This window comes from Lates calcarifer, linkage group LG23 (assembly GCF_001640805.2).
Source record: "Lates calcarifer isolate ASB-BC8 linkage group LG23, TLL_Latcal_v3, whole genome shotgun sequence".
NCBI lineage: Eukaryota > Metazoa > Chordata > Actinopteri > Centropomidae > Lates > Lates calcarifer.
Genome location: NC_066855.1, coordinates 17,720,731 through 17,733,816, shown reverse-complemented (window position 1 = coordinate 17,733,816; position 13,086 = coordinate 17,720,731). Strand labels below are relative to the sequence as shown.

Genomic DNA, 13,086 nt, shown 5'->3' with positions numbered 1-13,086 from the left:
ACAGAGCAGGGTTTTAACTGGTAGTTAGAGCAGTTAGATCAGGGTATGCAGTCCAGTTCAGTGAGGAGTGCACTGAAACAGCCAATACAAAAATGCATGGCTGAACACAGGAGGGACCAACTCTTCAGGTCTGGACTCAGCAGTTTACTTACACCTGAGGGAGATAAGGGACACTCCTTCAATGACAACAATGTACATATTCCAGATAGAGAGGAAATGATGAGACCCATGACACCACTTATTCCCACCTTCTCCAGAGCTATAGCAACCATTCACACTTTGCCTCATGTGACTCCAAAAATAAATATCGACTGAGCCCAGAAAGGTCAAACACCTGGGTCTCCCCACCAGTCAGTCAGAACTGGAAGAAACCTCTTGGATAAGAGGGCAAATGTCGACAACCAATTCCAGTTGCCCTCGGTTCAACTTTTCTTGGACAACATGATGGCTGCATCCACAACCACACAATGGACATTAAAAACGGTAGTATTCATCCGGCTACACTACACTTGATAAATTTATAAGGCCAGTTGAATTAGTTTTATCTATTTATATTTTTGTTTATTATTATAGTTTGACATTGCACTGTATTCTAAATGAATACAGGTCTTCATTTGGTTTACATTGTTCTGTCACTATTAGTTTGAATAAGTTGAATTGATGATTTTTATGATTGTTTGGATGCTTTGGGTAAAATAAAACCCAATTTTTGAGAAGTAAACCTGTCTGCTTGGTCCCAAACTGGAAGACTGAGAATCTTATTGAACCTTTCTAAATATCAAGAATTTAATGTACTTCATCACTTGAACAGTTCAGTCCTTGATTCATTTTTTAATAGCTGCTTGTAAATATTGATTTCTGGCTTTAAATCAAATCTACAGAGAACACCTTGTAGTTGGGTCATATTCAGGTTGGACCACATTCCCACCACAGACTGTGATTGGACCAAGGCCACTTCCTCTAAAGAGTCGTAGTATGGTTGTTTTGTATGACTGCTATATTCAGATCTGCCCAAATCAGAATCTGAATCAGACTTTATTGCCAAGTAAGTTTGCACATACAAGGAATTTGTCTTGGTATATTGGTGCCAAAGGACAGTTATAAGAAAAGAGTGAAAAGCAAGAACTATATTTACAAGGAACATAAATATATACACAAGGAGCATAAATATCCATAATTAAAATGTAAAGTGTGTGTAATGTTTGAAGGTGGCAGTGATTGTCTGGATGTGCGTTAATGTAACATAGATGTACGTTAATGTAACGTGTAGTGGGGGTGGGGGGATTATGATCTGTGACAGTCTGCGTGTGTGTGTTGAATCCTGCCAAGGGTGAAAATGAACCAGCTCGACAGGACTAAACAACCCAGGTTTGGAGACGCCCTAAAATACCATTTTTGTTGTTAGACTCTCCTGCCTTCCTGTTAATGAACAAGTCCACACTCACAGTTTGTAACACAGGTTTTCAATTATAAATTTACAGCCTCCAAATCCAAGTAATAATTGATGTCAACAAGGGCCATCTTTAGGCATCATGCAGTTTGTCCTGGATGAGTCGTACTCCTCGTTATGAATAAACTGATCTTGATGTGTGAATTATTTGGAGTGTCCCTTCAATTCAACATTATTAAGATACAACTCTGGCTCTCACAAGGATGAAATTACATAGAACAAAGTGCACAAACACACAGAGATTTAACTGAGAACACATTCAGTATTCAAACAAGCTCTACACGGACGCAGAGACGTAAATGCATCCTAACAGCAACAAGCCTCAGGCAGAGCTTTTCTTCATGCTGTCTGGAGCTAATCCACCTCTGTTCTCCTCCTCCTCTGCCCTTTTCACCTCTCCCTAATTCACTATGCTCTCCCCTTTCTCCTCTCTTTCTTCCTTGTAACTTCATATTTGAATATTTCATATTTTAATCATTTCCATTTTAATCTCATTCTCTTCCGGCGGTCTGGCTTGGATAGAGATCTTACCACTCTCGAGAGCTCTCGTTCATTTGATCAGTCTTGTCAGAGATGAAACATTTATAAAATGTCAACAGAAGTGCACAGTATGGTTCAGCCAGTGCAGCGGCAGAGTGGAAACTCGAGATATCATTGCTTTGAAATCGCCGAAGAGGAAAGACATTGACTGTTCTAATTCACTTTACTGCTCTGTTTATGATCCATCAGAGCAGCAGAAACACTTTGTCTGATACTGTTTACTGGACTTAAAGGATGAGCCTGCTGTTATTTCATCTGTTTATAAGATGAAATCCCAGCAATCCAAAAGAATGAAAAACAATGAGTTTATCTTATCAAAACATATTTCCTTTGTTTGACTTCAATATCACAATAGGAAAACAGTGTGCAAAATGATTCTTTGAAGGATAAGTCTGGTATTATTCTCATTGTCAACAAATCCAATGAAAAGACCAAAACCAACCAACCAATATGTTTGTCTCTCAATACTTTCTGGTTTCTCTGCTCCGTCTGTGGCGCTCAGCTCCAAATCACTGCTTCCTACCGAAGATGTAAATCTGCTGCTTGCTGTATTTTTTGATCAGACCAACAGGAAGAATGAGTGCATGTGTTTAGGACTATTTTCAGCCAGACTGATCCACTGCTTAACCTGTTTCTACTGCGGCTCCTTCTACAACCACATGCTCAGGTATGCTAAAGTTAGAGTGGAATGAGTTAAAGTAATTGATACAATGAGTGCTGGTGTTTTTAAATGGACTGCACCTCAGGATATTACTTAAAATATGGCTTTTATTTTAGAAAAATGACCGGTTCATTTTATTAATCATCTATATGTATAATTATTAGGGCTGGGACTTTAACATGTTAATTCTGATTAATTAATTATGAAAAACATAACACGTAAAAAAAAAAAAATTACCGCACTTAATCGTACTTTATTTTTACACTCCAGACAACGTGAAAACATTTCTCAGTGCACCTGAGAAAGTTCCTTTCAGTTCCTGGCATACTGATTACACCGATGCACCAGATGCATTGAGTGACGTACGGTAGCTGGCTAATGACAAACACGATGGATGAAACAGATGAGAGCACGTTGCATGGCCCGGTGGATGGAAAGTTTCAGTTTTAAAAACTGTTTGATAGAAGCATAGATACGAACAAAGAATTAGCATATCACTGAAGCAATTCCAGTCTCTGGTATCACCTCAATGCTAAACATGTAGCATCGAGCACAGGACGCCAGAGCTAACGTTAACGTTAGTCCTAGTACGAGCAAGCAGTGTTGCTAACCCACACTCGACCAGACGACGGGTTTCAGAGCCACAATGAGCTAAGTCCACGAACAAACTCTCTGGCGTAATGGATCGCAGAGGACTGTAGAGCACTTTCAGTGGTAGAAGATCAGAGATTAGAAAAGGTGCTACAGATAGCATCGTCTGACCCAAAAAACACACAAACAAACAAACATGTTTTCTAGACACTGGAAGTTTACAAAAACTAATAAATAAACATGATTTTGTTGTTTAAACATATGCATGTCTCTTCATTGATTCAGACATCCTACCAAAATCAGTTTAAATTGAAAAATGCTGCTTCTTGTGTCAAGTATTGATATGCAATTAAAATGTGATTGTGATTAATTAATTACAAAGCCCCTAATTAATTTGATTAATTTTTTTAATCGAGTCCAACTACTAATAATTCTATATGATTTATTCAAAGCATATCACTGGCAGTGATTTCAGTTTGCATAGTTTGATTTATACACCATCTTGGCTATGAACACACTCAGTCAAATGAGACAATATCTAGAGATACAAAGTCAGAGGCAGCTGGATTTGTTGTTTTACCCATAAATATGTTTTGCCACTTATCCAAGAGGCTTCATTAGCTCTGAACTGATGAATGAAAGATGAGACAACAAAACATTTTTTGGAGTAAATCCAATTGCTTTTCCTTCCCTCACCCTTTGCTCACTGAATTCCCTTTAAACCTGTAAAACCTCTGAAAACATCACCTCATACACAGAAGAAACTACAGCACCCCCCTCAGGTCAAACTGTTGAAAGGCCTAGTTATCCATAACACTTTTCACTGAGCCACTGATTGTTGTCTTCGCTCGCACCAATTGTAACATGGCATCATAATGTTTGTTAAAAGGTATGAAACTCTGTAAAACAAATAGGTAGCAGATAAAGGTTCCAATCACTCATCAGCAGTGAATTGGGTTTGATTTTTTTTTTTTTTTTGTTGCATGTGACCACTGGGACAAAAATAGCAACAAGTCTGAGTAGTGGCACCATATCCAGTTCTCTTAATACAACCAAGGTTTCCACACGTCTACAGCTGGTCCTTGGTGGATGACGTCACACGGAGGGAAAAAATTGAGCCAGATTCCTTTTTTTGCAGGACAACCCTGCATTTTTTTAAGCCAGAGCCCCCAGCTATGCTGCATGAATGGTCCCATTCAAATGAATGACAGGACTGTGGTTTGTCATGCAGGGCTGAAGTCGGTCTGAACGTAGCCTTAATGACGGAGACTGCTGATTTGAAAATGAGCCTATGTTCTTTTTTCCTCCCTCTTAGTTTGACAAGGTCAGGTTAGGACAGCTGTGTGTGTGTGTGTGTGTGTGTGTCCTGATGAACTGATTTCCACAGCCACACAAACCACAGTTTGTGGGCCACAGTGGAGGTGTGTGTGACAGGCAGAAAAGAGAGAAGAAACAAGTGAGTTTGTGTTTAGGTGGTTTGTGTGTTGTTTGTTTACCCACAACACACACACACACACACACACACACACACACACACTGCAGTGTCTGTGTCAATGTCTTTATCAGCGTTTCTTCCCAGGACGGCCTTCTGTTCCGCCTGACAGCTGCCTCTGATTGGGTGTTGATGAAAAACACCGTTTCCCAGAGCACACTGCAGCCCGGCTGTCCATCCATGCAGTCGGCCGGCCAGTGTGCGGCCAGCGTGAGATTTGGAGTCGGCAGCTCTGATGTGGCTGAGCTGCTGCGTCACGCTCATTGGAGCCACGCACCATGGTGGCCATATTGATACCCTCACAGAAGGGCAGAAATCAATCCTCCCGTCTGTGTGTGTGTGTGTGTGTGTGTGTGTGTGTGTACGCAGCTGGCGATCTTTCTTCCTTTACTCCCTCTTTTCTTCTCCTGCCTGTAGCAAGGCAGTGAACAAAGTAAAGTAATGTCATCTGTCAAACACTTAATAAATAACAAGGTATTTTGGCGTGTTCCACTAAATGGTCAGTACACCAAGATTTAAAAAAAATACAGTGTTCCCTATAGGTAGAAGATTTAGGGCTGTCTTTTTACTTCCACATCACCCCAGGCTTTATAATACCTTCATCCTGCCAGCCCCTCCTCCCCACCTGTCTTCCTTGGCTATGAAAACAGCAAGGGAAATAATTCTAACATTGTTCAATAAATTCTGACAGAGTGGAGCTGACACTTGCTTAGCCAATGTTCAATAAGCCAAAGTGCTATCTTGATACATCAACAGCCACTGGACAGATTTCCATCAAATGTTAAAGGTGTGCATCGTCTCTTGAGAATGAGTCCTACTGATTACGGTGACCTCTGACCTTTCCCACAGGCTTGAATTTCACCTTTGCGCACAAAACTCATTGCAATGCATTGATTGTCCAACGTGAATGTTTATGACCCCATGACCTACCCTCTGGCATAACTCCCCAATATATGTAGAATATAGTCAAAAAATCATCCTTACACACAGACATAAAGCTGTGTTCATGTTTTACATACTTGCCTGTATAATTTGTGTGTACTAGAATTAGAAAGTCCACTGTGAGGCAGAAAAGTGCTAAACCATCCCTGCCCAACACCAAAATATTTTACTGAGAATATCAGATCTTGCACAATATAAAGATTACTAAACATGGCAACACCTGAGGAAGCTGCCTTATTGTTAATGTTGAGATCATAAATGAAGAAGCATCAGTGCTGCCACAGATAGCTTCTCTTCAAAACCTTTAGAGCCTGCATTTGTCCCTACCACTCATGAGCTTTACTACTTCTTGTGGATATCTAGTGTTCATTTCTGAGAACACACCAAACCGAATGCTTCAAAGGACACACTGGATACACTGAATATACATGAGTAGAAATCTGCCCCAAAAGGTTAAACACTAAAGCACTGCTCTTAAAAACTGTCCTTCTGTTTTATAAAATAAAGTGCAGCCCCTAAACAGTGATCTCACTACTTGGGGGATAGTTTGGTTCTAATTATAGGGATAATTTTATCAGCTGATACTGAAGCTGCAGAAACACAATAAAGCTGCTTGTGCACATGCACTGCCACCGGGAACTTCTCTACACATTACCCAGCGGAGCTGTATGTGTGAATGCAAATGTCTGAATCAGTCGGACCAGACATTAAACAGACTATACCCTGCCTGCTCCCTCACACAAAGTCTGTGTGATGTCTGATTGAGGAGATGTATGAATGGAGTAGGTCATTGTCCAGAGAATTCACAGCAAGCTAGTGGGTGTGTTAATCATATTTCCATCCACTCTCCTGCAGCAGTGGTGGTGGTCTCCTGCATGCTCTACCCAGGTGCCTATACAAAGCCAACTACAATTTAGTGCTCGCCTCCAAACATGGCTGCCAGTTGGGCTCCTGAGAAGCCTCAACAGCAGCGACTGTATCTACTGTTTCAAGGCTTCTAGAGCAAATTTCCAACTGGGAATTCATTTGGCTGCTCACTTCATGGATTCAGCCGCAGGCTGAACACTGTACCTTATAACACAGAAACAGAATTTCCTTGAGGAAGCTGGTGGGAAAAAGTGTGGGCAGTAAGCAACTCTGAACAAAGACTGATTTGAATATTTGCATCAGAAATGCAAGATTTCTCACCCAGTTGGTGCTTCACTTCCACTTGTTTTAAGAAAAAGAAGAGTTTTCAACTCAGTTAACAGATTCAGTGACTCATGAGGATAGACGCTGTTGCAAATAGGTAGACAATTCACCATGTCCACTATTATATTTTCATTCAAATTCACTGTCTCCCATGGTGTTAACTTCACAACACATTTTGCTTTGTAAACAGGAATCGGCAGATAAGATGGAGAGAATGAAAAAACTGGAAAGAGTAGGTAGTAGATGCTTGAGGCAGGGGTGATGGAAACATGGAGAAAATGGGAGAAAGTGGATGTGATAAGCGACACAGCTAAATTCATGTAGCAGGAGGGAGAGAAGAAAATAGAAAGCTGGCGGGGGAGAAGGTTTCGCAGCAGGAGAGCAGGAGAGGAGGATGCTGTCTGCTGACAGAGGGATTATTAAAAGGCCATTAGGGAAACAATACCCTTTATTGACCTTTATTAACCTTTATTGAGTTCTCTCACCTTATATGATGTTTGTAGTGACGTCCCCATACACACCTCTCAACGTGTACCCCCATCCAAAGCCCAGTAGCAATGTTATTTAAGATTATTTTTAAAAAATCCTATGGTACTATGGTGCTGCTGTCTTATTCTCAGGCTTGTGAATGAGAAAACAGAAAAGCTGTCTAGCCTCTGAACATGTCCTAAAAATGCTAATGGGTATGTGTATTTATGTATTAATGGTGTCGAACAACATCCTCCCATAGATAAATTCTAGTCATTTTGTGCTGTGAGGCAGCAAACATCTTACTTATTGCCCTTTTTAAAAATGGAGCAGAGAAGGTGGCGAGCAGGGAGGTTTCAGAAGGATGGAGGAGTAAGGGAGGACGGAGGCAATCCAAGGAGCTCCTTTAATCATCATCACAGCCGAATGACAGTCCCCGCCGGTCCGTACAGACTCGGCCAGACAGCCAAACCAAAAATCCCATCTGCTCCTCGTATCCCTCAACAATGAGCCTCTAATCTGAATAAATGGGCCTCCTGCTCGGCTCACACTTATAATGGCTTCAGTCATCACACGGAGCGAGCGAGGAAGGGATGAAGATGAAGAGGAAAAATGGGGACAATGAGGAGTCAGAAGAAGATTTAGCGAGTGTTCATGCGTTCAAAGTTGGCGTCCAAACTTGTCTTCCAACTTTGATGTGTTGGTGATTTGTTTAGCTGACGTTCAATAAGAGGAAATTCTTAACCTCTTGAACCAGATGCTGTTCTTCCGCTTTGTCTTAGTCATTACTGTCATTTTAAGGACAGGTTAAGATATTCAAATATACCATAGTGTGTTTATGAAATACACATTTTGAAGTAAGATGGATCCAGAGTACTGACTGGGTTTAATGAGAAATTTACATTAAGTCGATGAAAATTCAACATTTCACATGAGGAATGAATGGATGAGAGAATTCAGACTGACAGGAATTAGAGAGGATTAGTGTCAACAGGAAAACAAGAGCTACTAGATCAATAATGTTGTGTGATTAAGTCCAGAGAGAAGGTTTGTATTTTGTGTGTGTGGATTAACAAACCAAATCTGTCTTATGGGACAATTAAGTTTGAATGGAAAACCAATAGAAGCTGGATGGTGATGAGGAGTCTTTGTAATGTCAAGACGTAATAAAGGAAGGAATGACTGACTAAACACTGTGGTCTGCCAATGCTCAGTGGGTATTTATTTATATAGTATACTTTATATAAGTGTCAGGTGTCATTTTAAGTTACTTTTAGCCTTTAAAAAAATAATGACAGAGGTGGAAGCATCAATTTTCTCCTAAATCACCGGTCAAAATCTATTTCTGAAGGAGTTTAAAAAAACCCCAAAACATGCAGTTGCTCAATCATTACACACTACCTTGTTGAAACAGTTGGCCACAGACTTTAGGGGTTCTGAGAGGTGCTGAGTCACATCTCCGAAAAAGAAAAAAGAAACTCCCTACAGTCCACTGATTGATTTGGCTTCCAGCTGTTGGCCTGAATAGATTCTCCGCAGCTGTTCAAGAAGAAATCATGCAACTGGCTGTCTACAGCAACATTCATGAGCAGCTTCTATTGCTGATATTTCCCTGTTTCCTCAATGTGACTGGCAGAAAAAAACCTCTGAATATGAATTAAACTCAATATGAGCTCTAAAAAAACAGACTGACATACACACCATAATAATGTATATATTATATATTATAGAGCTAGAGCTTGTTATCATAAAAACATTTTAACCGCAACATAAACTCCATTCAATCTGTCCAAGTCTGTAGTTTTAATCATACATTTGTGCAATAGCTACATGAAATTAAGGTGAATAATACAAAGCACTGTGTTTGAGAGAGGAGGCAAAGAAAAGCATAATGAGCACAGTGAAAATGCTAATCATGATTATCCCCATGAAGTTCTTAAATCAATCAGTGTGGTGAGAAAACAAATATAAATACTCCTCCACTGCTGAGCTGCCTTCAATTAAGACTCTACCATCTCAAAGGTCATTAGTAGAGCAGTACTTCTACTCTAACCCAGACCTCACTGGAGGACAGGTATAGGTGGGCAGGGTGTCAGAGGAGAAGACAACATATCATAACCCATAATCACAAGTCAAACTAAAACTCATAGACCTCTGTGACACAAGCAAAGCTGTGCCTGCACAAACACAAACACAAACTTTCAAAAGTAAAAAGAACAAAATCCCAGAACACTGTCTTCCTGTAATAATGATTAACATGCAGAGAATGAAATCCCACTTTTGAGAAAACAAACCGAGTCTAAACACATTCAGCTCAACTCCACACAGACCCTGACGCTGCTTCGACTAATTGGTAAGTGGTGCGGTGGGATCACGCAGCGCACCGTGTCTCTGCCACACCAGACAGAGAAAACATTCATTTTTTCAAAAAAAAATAAAGAAATAAATAAATCAATCCTCAACAGACTAATCCCAATTACCTTTGAAGAGAGCACTTCAGCTGCATTGAACAATTAAATAAAAACTAAAAAAACAAAAAAAAAACAAGCCCATTAAAAGGCTACTGCAGCTGCTGTTAAAACTGCAATATTATAGACAGAAATGAACATTTTGTAGAGGCCACTGCTGACTGATGCAGAATGTTAAGTGTTATGACACTTTATTGCACTGTTGGAAAACCTCACAATTAGTCAAACACAGCATGTCACATTACTGGTTTAACTCCTAAGACAAAAGCTGATAATAAGACTCACTTTCCTTTTCAATCTGGCATCCGATGAGTCCCTTCCATCAGACACACAAGCTGTGGTAGGTGTTGTTTGTGGTTAACCCTATATATATATATATGTGTGTGTGTGTGTGTGTGTGTGTGTACAAATGTGTGCACATTTTCTGATTTCATTTCTTGCATCTCAGGATGCTGCATTATGAACAGACAGAGCAATGAATTTGGACGACTCTGCAGAACCATTTTCAGGGCCTTTAAAAGCATTAATTCACTCAAAACTTCCACTGCCACCTGTATGAGGTGAGTGGATCAGCTGTGACATTTCAAAATTCAACAGCATCCACTCTCAACAGTTTTTATGAGGACCATTATTCAACAAAGAGTAGTACCAATTTTTCTGTGCCGTGAGGAACACAAATGACACCTACTTTATTTGAACATATTGCAAAACCAGAGCACATAAAACCAAAACTACCTGACTGGCTAGATACCACAAGAGGGATAGAATTACAATAGACAATTTCCTCACTGTAGCTAGAGTGCTTTACTACAGACTGCAAGGATCCAGGGGTTGAAACATCATAAGATGTTCAGAGCAAATTAAAAATGTGTCAAGCCAAAAAGTAAAATCTGAAAAACCCTCCTCAATGCGCTAAAGAAACACTAAAAAGGGTCCATTTCACCTTCGGTTGGTTTAGCTGGGAGTGAAAATCCATCACTTTCTTCAAAACAGTTACCCACCGAGTTATTAAAAGGGAAGACCAATATGCCTCAATTAACTGGTAGCTTTGTTAAATTTTTGTGTTGAATTATTTCGACGTTTCCAAGAGCTACACAGCTACATGTTCAGACTGACAAGTTTTATATTACTTTTTCTCTCCACAGATGATGACCTGTCTTTAGTCCTCAGAATCCAGTGGTCTTTCCCAGCTTCTATTCCCTTTCCAGCCCACATTATTATATTTTGTCAGATGTAACATTATCAGCTGCTGTGATCCTCGAGGGTTGTTCACTTCCTGCAGTCACAACCAAACTCTCCGCTCCACACTGTGGTCTTTTCTGCGGGAGTTCCCCGCTGATCAGAGGCTGATCAGAGGTTCACTCTCACCTCTCATCACGCCGCCTGACACTTGTTCATAACAGACCTGGAGGACAGCTTGACATCAGAGCACAGTGTCTGTAAAACCTGTCCAACGATAGCGTAGTCTGTTCACACCAACTGTGTTCAGCTATCTCTGTGCCACATGCAGCTATTGGTGTATTTCTGACTCCATTTACTCATTAATGTTTCCTCTTTCTGTGGATAACAGGACAAACAGACACCATGACATTCTGTCCAGATACCTCCAGCATACCAACAACGGAGTCTGATAGAAGAAAATGGTTCAGCGATTGACTCTTTTGTGTTCCTTATTAAAATTCATTCTGTACCTGCAACAAACAGCCAATAACACGACTGGAAACACCAACAATGAGTGAGACATTGCAACATTGCAAAGAGAGCCAACAAATAACACAGTGCACAATAATGAAGACATCAAGGCACAACGTCTTCGCACAGAGGTTCAGTTATATATGTTTGTTTGACAGTGCAGTGCTTCCCTGTGATATGGAAGCTATAAAAATATGGAAGCAACTACAGCTCACAGAATGTCAGTGTGATTTGTTTTTTGCACCTTACAGACAAAAAGTAGAGAGGAACGCTCTGATGTTAACCTCAAAGGAACAAACGAAGACAACTATGACTGGCACCAACCACTACCTTAATTAAGAATTCAGCTGTAGAGCTAAACCAATATATGGGTCATTAATTGTTTGGAGTAACGTCACCTACAAGTTGATGGTGTTCCAGTTTAGTAAGTCCAAAAAACATGGACGCTCGCATATAGTCACTCTTTGGAAGTATCAACAAGTTCAAAACAAATCTGCACTCCACCTGAAGAACACCTCAGTTGTTAACATCAGATTTTAATGCAAACACTTCAGAACATCATAGGCTGCTCAAATTAACTGTTTGTAAAAAACATAACATTAAGCCATGACCGTGAGCCAATTCAAATGTCTCCTGGACAAGCCATTGTCGTTGCTAGCCACTGTTAGCAATACTGTTTCATAACAACTCTCTATGTGGTATTTTGCTCATACAAACAGCATAGCAACATGTCCATGGATAAAAACTGAACAGTGCTATATGTGGGACTGAATAACAAATAAGACAGAAATGCTATAAAGAGTAAAATTAGCATGTTCACTACTATTGATGCAAGTAGAAACCATGAACTCTTATGTTGGAGCTGGGGTTGGAAATCCACCTTCAGGTGACATTCCAATTGAAACTTCCAACTAGGAACTTGGAAATTCCAACTTCCGAGTACAACTGGAACACACAAGAAGGTCAGCTCAAGTCCTGAAGCTTCCAGTTCAACCATGTACTCATCCAGTGATAAGCGCTCTTTCAGGCAGAGGGGAAGAGTGCATCAGTACGATTACCGGCAAACTGTTCACCAGCTATGCAGTGCAACACTTCACAGTATACTTTGTAATGGTAAAAGATTGTGTGCTGTTGAAATCCAGTGAAAGCATTTAAAGCTTGTGTAGATTCTTAACATTGCCCTGGGCATAACCAAGCAAAGGTCAGATGTTCCAAATTCCTCCCTGAGACAGGAGGTGGAAATAAAGGAGGCTAGAACAAAAGAAATCCTAGATCTGCCTTCACAGAATGTCACCCAAATATGTTGGCCACACAGATGCATTTACAAGAGCACATTAATGGATTTCTTCACAGTCTGAGGATGTGGTGCTGAAAAAGAAAATTTCTCTGCAGCCTCATTGCTGTCTTTGGTCCTTACGTTCACTGAGCTGCAGGTTCATTATTAAAGGTTTCAGATCCTGGCCCCCAGCTACCGATGCACTTACTCTAAATCATTCTGGATAAGAGTATCTGAGAGGCTAAATGCCTGCATCTGTCTATATCCTTATATTGTAATTGCCACCATCCTGTATCGATTATGCTCAAAAATCCA

General features: G+C 40.4%; 1 protein-coding gene across 1 annotated transcript in view; it reads right to left on the bottom strand.

The window, feature by feature from the left end:
* grid1b (glutamate receptor, ionotropic, delta 1b) overlaps positions 1-13,086 on the bottom strand; it is a 486,702-nt gene that overhangs the window by 212,492 nt on the left and 261,124 nt on the right.